This window comes from Cydia pomonella, chromosome 1 (genome assembly GCF_033807575.1).
Source record: "Cydia pomonella isolate Wapato2018A chromosome 1, ilCydPomo1, whole genome shotgun sequence".
NCBI lineage: Eukaryota > Metazoa > Arthropoda > Insecta > Lepidoptera > Tortricidae > Cydia > Cydia pomonella.
Genome location: NC_084703.1, coordinates 46,110,706 through 46,127,190, shown reverse-complemented (window position 1 = coordinate 46,127,190; position 16,485 = coordinate 46,110,706). Strand labels below are relative to the sequence as shown.

The 16,485-nt window shown below is 36.7% G+C and overlaps 1 protein-coding gene across 1 annotated transcript in view; it reads left to right on the top strand.

The window, feature by feature from the left end:
• LOC133525056 (titin) overlaps window positions 1–16,485 on the top strand; it is a 117,438-nt gene that overhangs the window by 36,906 nt on the left and 64,047 nt on the right. Inside the window, exon 3 of the mRNA XM_061861288.1 lies at window positions 13,755–13,843. The gene's annotated coding sequence lies outside the window, so the exon portion shown is untranslated. The remainder of the gene's footprint in view (window positions 1–13,754; window positions 13,844–16,485) is intronic.

Here is a 16,485-nt window from a genome sequence, read left to right as displayed (position 1 = left end):
GAAATAACACAAAGATTGTTCGTTTTTCAAATAAATTGACTCTGGATTAACTTGTTTATTTGTTTCAATATATGTATAGTCCTCGGGAATCTAAGTCGAAATAACACAAGGATTGTTAGTTTTTCAAATAAACTAAATGGCAGGGACTGCATAACCGAAAAATAACGATACCTTTATATAACGGTATGACGTCATACCGGTTTAATCCGAACCATTTAGGTACTAATTTTATACTGCTACTATATCGTTATACCGTAACCGAAATCCGTCCCTGCAAAATGGTACCAGTTCTAAAAACACCCAAATATCAACTTTACCAAAATGCCAAAGATGCAGTGGTTACAAAGTCAGCTGTCACGTGAAAACCTTTGGGTAACGTGTGTAACTCATTACTCTCATTAGCGTTACCGTGAGAATAACGTTGTAGTTAGGGAGGTGGCGAGCATTTCGGTATATGATTTGCACACGTTTCACATCGAGGTAGATTGCAGTTTACGTCAGTACGAATCGATTTGGTCCAGTCAATAATGGTCCTACGTCGCTGCGTTTTCGCGTTACAGCCGATTAAAGTTGTTAAAAAAAAAAAGGGGTATCAAATTATTTGCACACGTCTGCCTCTGGGGTTCATGGTCACAAATATCTTGGAAACGAAGAAAATCGAGGAGGCAGACATTCAGGGCTCTGCATTATCATGGGACGGAGTTGTAAAAGTGTTTGAAAAAAAAACTCTACTAAGTCATTTGCACACGGTTCTCATTGCCCCCATTCGATTCATTACGACTCCGTGGATACGAAAAAACATTTGGCAGACACTTTGCTCACTGATATTTAACTTTATAACGGTTTGAAATGGACGTAATCAAGGGGAAGCGGGTATTTTGAAAATCGTTCGTATAGATTCTATTAATTATTTTCAATAATATTCAGTAGATGCAAAATTTTGTATTTGCAGCTTGGCGCGAGTGTCGAGTTGAAAAAAAAAAAAAAAAAAAAAAAAAATTCAAATGGTCTGCCTTTGGAATATCAGGGGTCTGAACGTCTGCCTCATCGATTTTTTTCGTTTTCATGATAAATTGAAACATCAGTCCAAGAGGCAGACATGTGCGCATAATATAGCACATCTTTTTTTTTTTACATTTTTGAAGCGCTGTCAATAGACAACGCAGCGGCATCACGCTGGCAGACTATTTTTCCGTGGTCCTTTTCATTGTTTTTAATCGAACAATTCAAATCTGCCAAGTGTGCATTTCATATACAGTTTTTTAAATAATAAAAATAACTTAAAAAATTGAAAACTTCAAAAGTCAGAGCCCTGGATGTCTGCCTCTTCGATTTTTTGTGTTTACAGGATGACTGTGATCATCAGCCCCAGAGGCAGACATGTGCAAATAATATCGCCCACCTTTTTTTTTTTACATATTTGAAACGCTGTAAATTGACAACGCAGCGCCACCGTGGTGGCAGACGAGGTCCTTTATGTTTCTCAAGGTATCATTATTGCTATTAATAACGTCTGCCATGTGTGCTGATGATATCGAAATTTTGCTCGCCACCTCCCTAACTATTGACTTTGACGACAAAGATTCTTTTATATTTTTGGTATACCAACGACAGAATACATATACAGTATGTATCTGAATCTGAACGTAAAACAATTGGCTACTTGGCAGTTTTTTATTGAATAATGTCAATCGATTTTGATTTTCCTGAGAATCAAATGTCTATATATGACTCATGGCATTTAAGCAACACATGTACCCCTAGTGTAAATAAATTCTAACTAAGGGTACTGAAAGGAGAGTTAAAGTCTGACGCTCGCACTCGACGATAGAAACGTCTGTAACAAAATGATATTGTAATATGATGTCACATCATTACATTAGTCTGGTAATACCATTTTCTTTTTTAATTTTGAAATTTAAAAAAATATTTTTTTTGTAGACTTTGGAGCCTTGTTTTATTTTAAACTGAATATGTCTTTTTAAATTCTACTTTTTAGGGTTCCGTAGCCAAATGGCAAAAAACGGAGCCACTTTTTTCCGAAACTATAAGAGCTATACTTTTCAAACTTGGTAAGTAGATGTATTCTATGATCCGCATTAAGATTTTTACACAAAAATAGTAAAAAAAAAACAATAAATTTTGGGGGTTCTCCATACTTGGAACTGAAACTCAAAAAATCTTTTTTCATCAAACCCATACGTGTGGCGTATCTATGGATAGGTCTTCAAAAATGATATTTAGGTTTCTAATATCATTTTTTTCTAAACTGAATAGTTTGCGCGAGAAACACTTCCAAAGTGAAAAATGTGTCCCGAAAATGTGGGGGGGCCCTGTAACTTCTAAAATAACAGAATGAAAAATCTAAAAAAAAATATATGATATACATTATCATGCAAACTTCCACCGAAAATTGGTTTGAACAGATCTAGTTTATATTTAGCTAAGTTTTGTTATAATATTCAACATGTGTCAAGTACCCAATTACTCAAAAACGTTTACTTTTAGTTCATACCGAGCAACTTTTACTATAGGACAAACCCGGAAATCGCGAAAATTAACATCCGTCACAAGCTCCAAGGAACTTAGGACACCCCATGAGGCCTCTTCCCATCCCTGATAATGCCAGTCGGCTCAAGAAGAGCAGGCACATTGATGGTGGCAAGAGATCGACGGATTGTTTTGATAAACGGCCTGCACCTCTAACTTAGGTACATTATCTTCTTCTAATCGTACAGTCAACCAATTTGATTCCTAGGCCACTATAGAACCATGCCATAATGACTTCTACGACAGTGCTTATTGAGTGATGCGTGTCAAGTATCTAGTAGTTAAAGCGACAAGGTTCTATAGTGGCCTAGGATTCTAATTGGTTGACTGTACATACTGGAATGTACCGTAGAACATGAACTCTTTATTAAAACCAAAAACATACTTAAATAATAGCAAACTTAGAATGAAAATGTAACCTAAAAGTAAAACTACCTACAAAACTATAACGAATACCTCGGCTCTTTATCATGCCTGTCACGTTCTTACAATGTAAGCGGGAAAGTGACGGGCATAGTGACAAGTGATGAAAATGGAACCATGATGCTACCTCAGGTCTAATCCCTGCGGAAGGGTTCCCATAAGATAGATAGATAAATCATTTATTTAGCAGCTGAAAAAACACACAATATAAAGTTTAAATCATCTTATAGAACACAAATTATTACAGGAACAAAATAAAAATAGCACAAAAAAAAATTGAGACAACAAAATAGGCATAATTAATAAACAATAAAATAAAATAAAAGTACCTACCCACATACTGTGTGCGTTGCAGCAGGACAAAAGGGTCACGGCTCATACTCTTCACTCTTTCGAGTAAAGCACTGGTTTTCTGCCGGAACCCAGGTCACAGCAGATGTATAAAATGAGGGTATGTGTGTGTTACATGTTTATAATATATAAGTCTTATGTGATAATAAATAAGTCGGCAAGGATGTGAACAGTGTGTAGGCCCCCTAGTTCTCGTGACTGCCATCTCCACCATGTTAGATTCTGAAATCTGCGACCAAAAAGCCGTATGGAATACCAGCGGTTTGTTTATAGAGGAGAATCTTTTTAAAACTATGTTTAAATGATTTTTTGGATTTCAGCTCTCTCAAAGGCGGGGGTATATCATTCCAGCATTTGGTCGCAAGATAACGGAAACAACCGGTAAAGGCAATTGTCCTATGTGGATAAGGCTGGATTCTTCTTTTAAAATATGGCCTCCATCAATTCTATGATGTTTTTGCCAATTTCAAGTGGCATTGTTCAGTAGTAACTTAAGTGTGCACGTAGAGCATGACGTTCTTCGGTAGTTGCTTTTAGTAAAAAGATAGCTGGACTTTACTAGCCATGATGGATTGCCGGGTGTTGATTAAAACATGGTTAAACTCGTTTCTAGATTAGTTTTTCATTACCTGCACACTCCCACGATAGTTCACTCCATAATAAGATTAATAAGCTATCAATATTACACTTTAAACAACATTAATGAGCAAAACTGGGGAAGTACCTCCACCTTACAGAAAACCGCAGCCAAATAACACTAGACCCTACTCATAGTGTTGTGTTCCTGCCGGTGAGTAAGGTTGCCAGAGCTCAACGAGGGGGGCGGGTTTAGGGTCGGCAACGCGCATGTAACTCCTCTGGAGTTGCAGGCGTACATAGGCTACGGAGACTGCTTACCATCAGGCGGGCCGTATGCTTGTTTGCCACCGTGTAGGTACGGTCACGTCTGAAAATATCGATACGGACAAAGTGCCAAAAACATGTATACACTACCCTAATATATGGGCCGGTTTGTATACATATTTTTGGCACTTCGATCGTCTCGATGTTTTCAGACGTGACTGTACATACATACTTGCATGTTTTTGACGTTCGCTGAATTCTTTTAAACAATAAATATGGAAGAAGTGTTTCTCATTCGATATTCCTTACATGTCCGATTTGGCGTCCAAGCTTTATTTAAATAGTACATATTAACTGACCGAATGTATACCTTATCGCCTTTATAATAAGATTTACGAATGGACATTTATTTTTCTGCAAGATTGTACTCCTAACTGGCCAATGTGAATCTTATGTTAAGCTTAAGCGAATAAGGTTCATAATCATTTGGAGGTGTACACGGTTGGTGATACATGTTGTAATGTTTATGGGTTTTATGACTTTATTTACACAGTTAAAATACCGTTGGACAAATACTGGAATCGATGACTGGAGACGATAAATATTAAGAGGATAGGGGACGATCGCATCTACATACAAACATGAGAAAAGTTTTCTCTCCTGTGGACAATAGCTATCATACTTATTCAAATAACAGGAGTACCCTTTCATGTGTGTGGAGTTACATAAGAAGATTAACTTATATAGCCCTTAACTTTTGGTTATGTCTACAGGAAAGACGTGAACATAGTTTTGAGTTGTTGTTGTCCCCAATTGCCTCTTTGGCTGAATGGAAAATGTTTTGGCACAATTTCATGTATAACAATCACAGCTATGCTCGTTGGTTTTTCCATTTTTTAAATTATTATGATAGTTATTCTTTTTTTCCCTCTTAACTGTTATAATCATTGACGACCGGTCTGGCCTAGTGGGTAGTGACCCTGCCTATGAAGCCGATGCTCTCGGGTTCAAATCATGGTAAGGGCATTTATTCGTGTGATGAGCAATAAATATTTGTTCCTGAGTCATGGGTGTTTTCATAGAATATTTAAGTATTTATAAATATTTATATATTATATATATCGTTGTCTAAGTACCCTCAACACAAGCCTTATTGAGGTTACTGTGGGACTTAGTCAATTTGTGTAATAATGTCCTATAATATTTATTTATTTGTTTAATCATTAAGATATCGAAAAAAAAACCGGATAAGTGCGAGTCGTACTTGCTCACCGAGGGTTCCGTACTTTTTAGTATTTGTTGTTATACCGGCAACACAAATACATCATTTGTGAAAATTTCAACTGTCTAGCTGTCACGGTTTATGAGATACAGCCTGGCGACAGACGGTCAGACAGACAGACAGACGGACGGACAGCGGAGTCTTAGTAACAGGGTCCCTTTTTGGGAACGGAACCCAAATAAAAGTTTAAAATACATATACATACATCAAAATGTGTAAAAATAATTTCCATTCCGTTCCTAACATAAAAATTGTTGTCCTATTTTTTTGCATAGTATATTTAATTATTTAAATATTTTATATACTGCGTAATGAAGTATCGAGACAAACCATTCTGGTTTAACGATGCTTTTTGATCAAATATTATTTAATTCTAATTTATCTCTAATAAATAAATAAATCCAAGGAAAATGAGGACTACCTAGCCGGTTAAAAGTTAAATCGAAAATATCGCGTCACTTAAAAATAAATATTTTGAGCGGCACATTTCATTGTCTTAGTTGACACGGCATTTCAATCGAGGCGTAACTGATCTCGACGATTGTCATGTTTGTCACGTTGTTGTTAGTCATGTCATGGAGTTAGTCATAGATTCCTCGTATGGGAGGAATATGTCTTTAAATAGATACATATTTGAGAACGATTACACAGTCGAACTAGCCCCAAACTAAGGAAAGCTGGTATCGACACTAGCTGACGATATACATATTTAGTCAACTGCAATAATTTACGGGCTGAATATACAGGTCATACTGAGCAATTTTTACTATGGGACCAACCCCGAAATCGCGAAAAAAAAAAACAGTTTCATACATTTTGGCTGTCTGACGACATTTCCTAAAAGTCTCCACTCACGTCACTGATAGTTGCATACGATTTGCGTTACATTGCGGCATTTATTAGGTCGATTGAATTAGTTGCGACTACTTAGCCGGCAATTCTATAAAATCGTATCCAATTTGTTGCAACGTGAGTGGAGCCCCTATGGGAGACTAAATTTTTTTCTCGCGATTTCCGGATTGTTCCCATAGTAAAAGTTGCTCAGTATGACCTATATATTAACCCCGTAAATTATTGCAGGTGACTAAAAAACACCCTTTTCTAGACTAAATAAAATATGGCGAAATTTAAAAAAATGCTCAAAAAAAAGTTTTTCTCGCGATTTCCGGATTGTAAAAGTTGCTCAGTATGACCTATATATTAACCCCGTAAATTATTGCAGGTGACTAAAAAACACCCTTTTCTAGACTAAATAAAATATGGCGAAATTAAAAAAAAAATGCTCAAAAAAAAGCAATTATTGGACGTAACCCGTTCAAAAATTTTACTTATCTTTCGAGTACTCAGTAAAACTAAAAACATTTGCTTAAAGACCTCTGACACATCTTAAGTGGAAATCCATTGAAGGTCAGTTTTAAATAAACGCAGGAAACAGCGTCACACTAGAAAAAAACACAAATATAAATATACGTGCGCCGTAGACCTTATAGTATTGGCAGAAAGTTTATTTTCGCTTGCCATGACTTTTTATCGGGGCAAGGTGTGACTAAGTTACGAATATAGCTAAAGGAAACAAACGGGCGATAGCATTTGTTTTTTTTAATTCTAAGGTAGAAGTATCAAATACAGAAATGGAAATACCAGTCCATCTTTTTCGTGGAATAAGGAAAATAAGTTTTTGGCAAATATTTCATTTTTGGTACAAGCTTTAATCGCTGACTGTAATTTTTTTTCACAGGCAACTAATACTCATTGAGACAAATTCTAAAAACCCCAAACATAATTAGGTTGCGTTGTTTTATCACAGAGTTCCTATGGCTACCTCCTGTCTCTATCATCAGATCAGCTTGATGGTACCATAATATTGCATTGTCACCCTACTTACATATGTATGCAAATTTTCAGCTTCATCGGACACCGGGAAGTGGGTCAAATTTAACTTGCAAGATTTGTCCCATACATACTGACAGGGCAAGTTAAATACAAGCTTGTAATGAACATATTTTACTTGATATTACATTGATATTAATTATTTCAGCAATTAGCTCTTGGTTGGTTTGCTTGGGTGCGCAGACCTTGGCACGACCTCTGATGTTCAAACGAATGACATGACGCTTGGTTGCAGTTTTTTTCTGAATTAAATGTGTGTAAAATCTAATTTTTAGGTGTTATTCAACGTTTTTTGCGATCCTAACTAAACGGTTTCTCTTTAAAAAAAGCGACCAAGTGCGAGTCAGACTCACCCATAAAGGGTTCCGTACCATTTATGACGTATTAAAAAAACTACTCTAGATCTCGTTCAAACCAATTTTCGGTGGAAGTTTGCATGGCAATGTATATCATATATTTTTTTTAGATTTTTCATGCTGCTATTCAGTTTAGAAAAAAATGATAATAGAAACCTCAATATCATTTTTGAAGACCTATCCATAGATACCCCACACGTATGGGTTTGATGAAAAAAGATTTTTTGAGTTTCAGTTCTAAGTATGGGGAACCCCTAAAATTTATTGTATTTTCTATTTTTGTGTAAAAATCCTAATGCGGTTCATAGAATACATCTACTTACCAAGTTTGAACAGTATAGCTCTTATAGTTTCGGAAAAAAGTGACTTAATCGGACAGACAGACGGACATGACAAATCTATAAGGGTTCCGTTTTTTGCCATTTGGCTACGGAACCCTAAAAACATAGTTTTTATAAAACAAACGTATAAAATGTGATAAAAACTTGGTTGAATTAAGTCGTATGCATTTTGTTTCAAAGCGAAACCTATAAACCTAGAATATATAATGCTGGGGCGATCGACATCAAAATCAAAGTGATTTGATAAAATTTAGTGAAAACCGTTTCCTCACGAAATGGAAATGTCATCAAAAAGGTTAGTGCTTTCGATTGGGATCGCAAAAGTATTCTTCCCTCCAAATCAAAAAATCGAAAAAAATGGGTCTCATAAAATAATAAAAAATACTCATAAGTACTCATAATCCTCAGTAGTTAGCGACTGCATAAACTCCATCGCAGTCCACCTACTCGTAGCTCGCACTGCTGTATTGGTGTGATGGAGACGGAATGTGTCCTTAACCTTTAATTAACGTGACATTACGAAACAAGGAACGCGTCTTCTTGAATGACACGATCAATAGTGGTGATAGGATTTTAGCAGGGGGGGGGGGGGGGGCAGGCGTTCGTAGAAGGAAAAAAATTGTGCGTGGAGTCCCTCCGCGCGGAAGAAGTGAATATTCGTAATGTGGATATAAAAAGAAAAAATACAAAAAGTCAGGTTCCACCGAGATATGAACTCGGATTCCAGAGTCCAGAGTGCTAACCATTACACCATGGAACCGGCTGAGCTAATCGACGAATTTACTCATCACAAACTCTTACTACTTTATGTTACCGATTATAGCGTTAAACGTTTAACGCAACCTTGTTGAGAGTCGCATAAGAAGTTTCACTTCAATAAAATCGAGCAAACAATGTCCGTCCGCACGACACCTCAGCGAAAAGCAAAGTTTGACGCTCCTCGCTGGCCATATATATGGTCGTGCCTTACCGACCTTGAGCGATTTAGGACAAATAACTGCCACCTTCAATCTTAAGAGGAAAGTATACCACACGATCGATAATACAATAAGAGAAAATGATTTTCCACTTCTAAATATTTTCCATTCTCCATGATTTTTTAAATATTTTATTATATTATTAGTTATTACATTATATTTCATATAGTTACATTTTCATTCAGGAATTCTAGTACAGAGTAAAAAACTTTTTGAATTAAATGTTTTGAGTTGGGTTTTAAATGCACTTATATTACTGAGTTCTCGAATCTCATGTGGGATTTTGTTAAATATTTTTATTGCTATGGCAAAAGTGTGATATAATCAAGCGTCAATCAATCTCGTACCTTACTTCGGATATAAAATACTATTAAACAATCGTGATATAATACAGAGCCTTTCAGTCGTTAAAAAACTAAAGTATTATATTTACATGTATTAGATACTACACCTAATACTTTATTTATCCCCGCAAAGGCAACTTTTTACTTAAGTTTTTCTTACGTTGAAGAAAAATCTTTCCGCTAAACTATCTTAAAGCTATATTTACCAATAAAATTTAATTCCCTGCTTAAATTACACCCTCTTCAGTGTTACAACAATCAGTAACACGATACTTTTTCCTTAACACCCAAATTGGCGTCAAAACACTTACACAACACGCCATGCAAGCGTAGTGATAATTTGCCGTAACCACCCTTAATGTACTGTTACCGGGTGAATGTTATCATTGGTTGCGTGGGCGCATGCGAGCTTATAGTTGTCGAGCGAACCAGCAAAATGTGGTCTCAAGAACCATGGGTAGGTCAAAAATATTTCGAGAAAAGTTTTACTGCGGCATATTGTCACTATCGTATTATCAAAGAAAATTTGAAGAAGAAAAATATAACTTTGTGTCCACAGTAAATTTACTGCCATCTTTCGACAGTTACACGTGATTAAAACTTTTAGAACGCAATTTGATTTTGATCCTTATTCTTTCTAGAAAGTGGCGCCATCTAGTAAATCAAAGGCCAAAGGTGTCGTTTTTCAATCGTTTCGAGCGATGGCGCCATAACCTTTAGGTTGTGCCTGGTAAAATGGCGCCACTTTTTGATATTTAACAGATATCAGTGAAAGAATAAGGATCAAAATCAAATGGCGTTCTAGAAGTTATAATCATGTGTCGAAAGATGGCAGTAAATTTACGTGGCTACAAAGTTTTCTTTGACAATCCACCTCTATTTCAAATTCACTTTGAGATTATAAAACGAAGTCCCCCGCCGTTCTGTCTGTATTCTGTATGTATGTATGTTCGCGATAAATCAAAAATTACTGAACGGATTTTCAAGCGGTTTTCACCTATAGGTGTTTCACCTATGGTTTTGTGTAGCCTGTGCGAAGCCGGGGCGAGTCGCTTTTTAATGATAATTTTAACTAATATTTGCGTTTGTCTATAAAAGCTACAGTAGGTATAATGTTTTAAAGATAATACCTTTTTTTAAGACACAATAAACGAGACAAAGATTTTAAGGTTTCACGTTATGCCTAGGAATTTCACAATCTACCTGATCTAACGATCGATTGTAGGAATAACGCAGAGTCCGATTTGAAAGGAACAAAGTGAGGGAGTGTCATCACTTTTAAAATCTGTCGGGTTATTCGACCCCAGGGTATATACGAGTATGTGTGTATGTACTCATATAGTTATTTCGGAAATAAAACATTTGTATTCAATTTTGTATTGTATTTGTAGTTCGTGTCATCCGCTATGTCACGCAGATTTGTCAAATCTAATCTTTAATAAAATGACAATATGATACGATACAAGGCACGCGTTGTCGTGAATTACGCCCATCGTAAACCATAGAGTAACTTATACATACTCTCCCTTAAACTGTTTTTTGACAAGTTTTCACAGATAATAAAATATGACATTGATGCATCATGGCGGCTTGTTTACAAATGGCCTACCGGGAAATGCGAAAATCGAGATTTAGTTGTCTGCGTCTTTATCGCTTGAATATGAAAGAGTGATAGAGAGGTTAGACGGCGGAATTTCGGTTTTCTTGTTTCGCGGTAGACCCTCAGATTGTGATTCCCTATTGAGGCGCTTATCGTGAGTGTGGCAACAAATGTCAATAATTATTCCTTTTGTCGATTTATTTATTCAGTCTGTGGTCATGTGGTCAACTCGCTCGTCAAGCAATCGCAATGTCAGCTGTAATGGTCGACCGTAATGACAGTGCGTGAGGTCCGTGTTTGACAGTAATCTGCTGCGGGATTACAGCCACGCACCGGCGCCATCTTTGATTCCAGATGCACGTACAGTTCGTACGAGCATTGCACTGTCGCTTACCTAACGTTACTTAGCGATGGAATAAATACATATATATAGTAAACGCCCCTATATGATGGGACTGGCAGTAGTAAAGTCGTTCTTGGGAAATTTAAAATTCTATAACAAGATACCAAAAAAAGTTACCGAGCTTATAGATTCTAAATTCAAATTCAAAACTGTTGTTAAACAAACTCATTTCGCAAGCATACGATAAAATAAGGGATTATATCATGGATAGGGATGATTGGTAATGATAACGACCTGCATTAGCAATCTAGTTAGTGCATCAGATTTCTATAAGAAAGTACCTATTATATGTTATTTTATGATTTCTTTTTAAATTCCATATTAATTGAAATAATATTTTTTCAATTTAATGCATGTTAGTTATAAGATGTAACGTTTTGTAAAGATGTGTCCCGCCGAGTTTCTTGCCGATCCCATATTCCTTCTCATTCTAATAATTCAGTGGTGTTTCTGATATGATACAGTGTCGTAAGTGACATTTCTTCAACCGTAAACGTCACTTTTGAATTTTGACACTCACAGATAAGTATCATAATATCGGAAACAGATCGAATAAAGTGGAGTCCAGGCGGGATGATCAAATCGACCGAATTGTCCAAAAAGCAAAATGGCGTCAATCTCCAATTCAATTAATCAATTTTAGTTTAATGTTGATATTTGAGCGCTCTAAATAAATAAAAAATGCTCCTAAACGCTAATACTAGCACAAATTGATATTCTTGTGTCCGCACCTCCATTTTATCGGTAATATTGGTCATAATCGGCGATCGAAATTAGTGAGCCAAATTGGCGTTTGCGTCCGCACGGCCTGATTTGATCGGACAATTTTTGATCGGCAAAAAATTGTCCAGTCTGGACTCCACTTAACACTCGAATTATCAAGTAAGGAATTACAGTTTAAATAATGTATAAAGGCTACAGCCACCCTGTTACGGAAGGTGGAGATAAGGAACGAAATCTCCATGTACCAAAAAGTGTCATCAAAAAACTTTAAACAGGTGGCGCTACAGTACCTAGAGTACTTGAACAAAAAAATCAAATCATAGACAGCGCAACTCACTCCGTCAATAACGCCTAGGTTTTTAGCTACTCTAGCGCTACTCTGGAGAGATTTGGAACTATTATTTATAGCTGACAGCTGGACACTTTTGCAACAGTTCTACCATAAGAGATGCCACTCCTCTTAATTCCACACTCCATACACCCTGTGTTCGTATCACAGCTCCCGTTAGTCTTTTCACCCGCAACAGAACAATGTGCCATTGCTTGTCATTGTATGGAGATCCGTTGACAGTTTTTGTCATCGTGAGCTACTGACTGACGGTTATTGTCACGAGGGAAATTAGGGTGATTGACAGTACAATTAATACCACAGATCTAGAATGATGCTTACACTTAAAGGTAATTGAAGTCAAAACATCTTTAAATCAAAAATTAAGAAGTTGATAATAGGTACAACGCATGACTGAATAAATAAATAGTATAGGTAAATATACTACAACAACTTATACTGTGTTAATATGATATAAATATGTATTAAACTTAGTATTATAAGTTAATCATATAATTTAGATTAAGGTACTAACGTTGAAAATGAGTGCCTCATTTCGCCGTTAAACGTAAGTTTGGCGAACCTAACACAAGTTTAAAATGTACCATACTATTTGTGATAATAAAAAAAAAGTGTTCAAAGGTGGGAGCAATACGACAAATTAAGTAATAGTACTACCGAACGGAAAAGAAACTTACTACGAAGGCTAAGTTTGACAGCGGATCAGGGACGAAATGTGCTGTCTCTTTCTTATGTATGGTAATATCCCTTTCGGCTATTAAGGGTTGTCGAAATTCAAGTCATTATCTTATCTGTGGTTGTGCACGCAAAGACGTAAAGTTGTGTGAACCCTAATAATTGCTCGTAGCAATGTTGATACTATGGAAGGTAGAAGGAACAGAATCTCCATATACCAAAAAGTGTCCGACAAAAAAACCATAAATAGGTGGCGCTACAATACCTAGAATACTTGAGAAAAAAATATAATCTTATCTAGACAGCGCACTTCACTCCGTCAATAACGCCTAAGTTGATAGCTACTCTAGCGCTACTCTGGAGAGATTTGGAACTAGCTGACAGCTGGACACTTGCAACAGTTCTGCCTAAGGAGATTCTGTTCCTTGCCTCTACCTTCCATAGCTGATCCCTTAACCGCTGTCAAAATTAGGTTATCAAGGAAGTTTATTTTCTGTACGATAGTACTGTTACTTCATTCTGTGGCAAGATTCTGGATATTCCCATACGATGTAAGCGCTTATGTGTTGTGACCTTGATTTTCTACTATTTGTTGAGTCGTCTGTGTTTTAAGTATGTACTTTAATTCTATTTCCTTTTTGTTGCAGTTGCAAGCCGACAATGTGACGTTGCCGCCGGCTCCCGCCAAAACGACTTGCCGCCATTTTGATTTAGCATAGACAATCTGTGTTGCCATGTAAGTATTTCATTCATTTAACCAAATTATTACTATAGTTAGGCAAGGCATTTCTGTCAGTAGAAAAAAAGGCGGGAAATTTAATAAATTGTGGCGCGAAAAGTTATCTATCCACCCATAGAAATTCTGAATTTCGCGCCTTTTTCTACTGACAAAGTGGTCTTGCCATCAGCTTTGATTCTTGGCGGGTGGCCTTAACACGGTAGGTACTCGAACATGGTAGTTACTCGACTGAAAAGCACTCCATTATATAACGATTGTATAAAATACTATTACATCTACCAATATGGATATTTAGACTGCGTCCCATAGTAGCAACATTGCCATCACAAAGTAACAATAAAAATATGTATTTTTTCAATTGGAATTAACTCTGGAACTAGGCGAATAGAAAAGTTTATGTAACATTTTAGTCTTTAAGTAAATGTTCAGGAGTACCGTGTATATAGGTATTTTATGTACATATATGCACGTCTTTAAACGTTAACTTTTTATAGTCATTCTAGTTGGTTTCTTTTAAGCACTAACTATTTATTTCCTCTAATTAACTCGTATTACGGTCAATCGGAGCAAAATACTCCGCCATTAAGTATTTATTGCTTCGAGTCAAATACTAGTCGGGGGATGTATTTATTAGCTGCTTAGGCATGTACTCGCTATCTGATGTATAATATGTTGTGAAGTTATTTTTTTAAGTTTAACACAATTAATGAGAAGTTGTATAAAGTGGCGGAATTCCCATAAAAACCGGCCAAGAGCATGTCGGGCCACGCTCAGTATAGGGTTCCGTAGTTACTCTTCCGTCACAATAAGCTAAACTGGAGCTTAACGTATAGTAAATTGTTAACCAAGGGATGAAACGCGAGTTAAACAAATAGGCAAATTTGCATAATCAGTACCTAATTAAAGTCTTTTTACTATGAAGGGGAAACTTTTTGCGATAACTCAAAAACAGCTAAAGTGATCATGTCCGCTATAGTTTTCATTTAAAGTCTTTCTTAAGCTCTACTTCCATGATTTTTTTCATATTTTTTGGACCTATAGTTCAAAAAATAGAGGGCGGGGGTCACATTTTTTTTTTCTTTCGGAGAGATTATCTCCGAATATATTCACATAATCAAAAAATGTTTGTTGAAGACCCCTATTAGTTTTGAAAGCCCTTTCCAACGATACCCCACACTGTAGGGTTGAAGCAGAAAAACAAATCACCCCCACTTTACGTGTAGGGGAGGTACCCTCAAAAAAATTAAATTTTTAGATTTTATTGTACGACTTTGTCGGCTTTATTGATTTATATATCCATGCCGAATTTCAGCTTTCTAGCACTAACGACCACGGAGCAAAGCCTCGGACAGACAGACAGACAGACAGACAGACGGACATGGCGAAACTACAAGGGTTCCTAGTTGACTACGGAACCCTAAAAATGGATCAAGACCAGTGACAGTTAAGGTACAGCCGCCGATTCATATAGTTACAGTAGGTATAAGAATTTTACAGTTATGTTTATTCTTGAGTATTCATTTAGGTAGATGTTAACGAGTACGAAGTACTTATTAGTCTTATTACCATTCTAAAAGCTCTAGTCATTAAGTAGTTTTTAGTGCAAGAAGGGTGCAAGCACTTTTATTACCAAGGATGCTCGATAGGTAATTAAGGCAAATTATTGAGACGCGGGTAACCGAAAGCGTAAAGTCGTATTTACTGCATTAGAGGAGTAATTAGACCTTGCAGGTATTAACTGGTCAATTTAGAGAGGTATTTTTTTTAGTTTTAAGAGGGAGTTGGCGCTAATTTGTAGTTTTTACATGCTTTTATTTAACATGTAATGTACTTAACTATGTATATATGTTTCTGGTAAAATCTTGCAAAAGTAACTTTGACCTACTTCTCGGTTTCCGATGAAACTGAAAATTTACATACATATGTGTCGGGCGACAATGCAATATTATGATATCATCGAGCGGATCTGATGATGGAGACACGAGGTGGACATAGGAACTCTGTGATGAAACAACGCAACCTAATTGTGTTTGGGGTTTTTAGAATTGTCTCGTTGGGTATTACATAGTTGCCTGTGGAAAAAAAAAGTACAGTCAGCGATAAAATATTGCACCAAAAATTAAATATTTGCCACAAAAATTAATATTTTTGTGGCAAACCTTTTGACCACCAAAGACGTCATATGACGCGCGCGGCGACAGCCCAATATCAAACTTCATGCATACCGACAAGGTTCACGAATACACGCCGCGTACGATAGGCGTGGCGTTCAAAAGTTTAAATTGAATTTATATCCACTCTAACCACGGGAATATGTCAAGATAAAAAATCATTCTGAAACTAGACTATATTTGCGAGGGTCTACGCAAAACCTTAATAGACTACGTCCACAAGAGAGGTATGGGCATTGTGAATGTCATCTCGCTCTGTGTGGTAGGGCACAGCACAGCGGATGTCATTCCAGATCTAGAGCAGAGCCCAACTGGGGAAGTAGTACCTCCACCTTACAGAAAATCGCAGCCAAATAACACTAGACCCTACTCATAGTGTTGTGTTCCTGCCGGTGAGTAAGGTTGCCAGAGCTCAACGTGGGTGGTAGGGGGTTAGGGTCGGCAACGCGCATGTAACTCCTCTGGAGT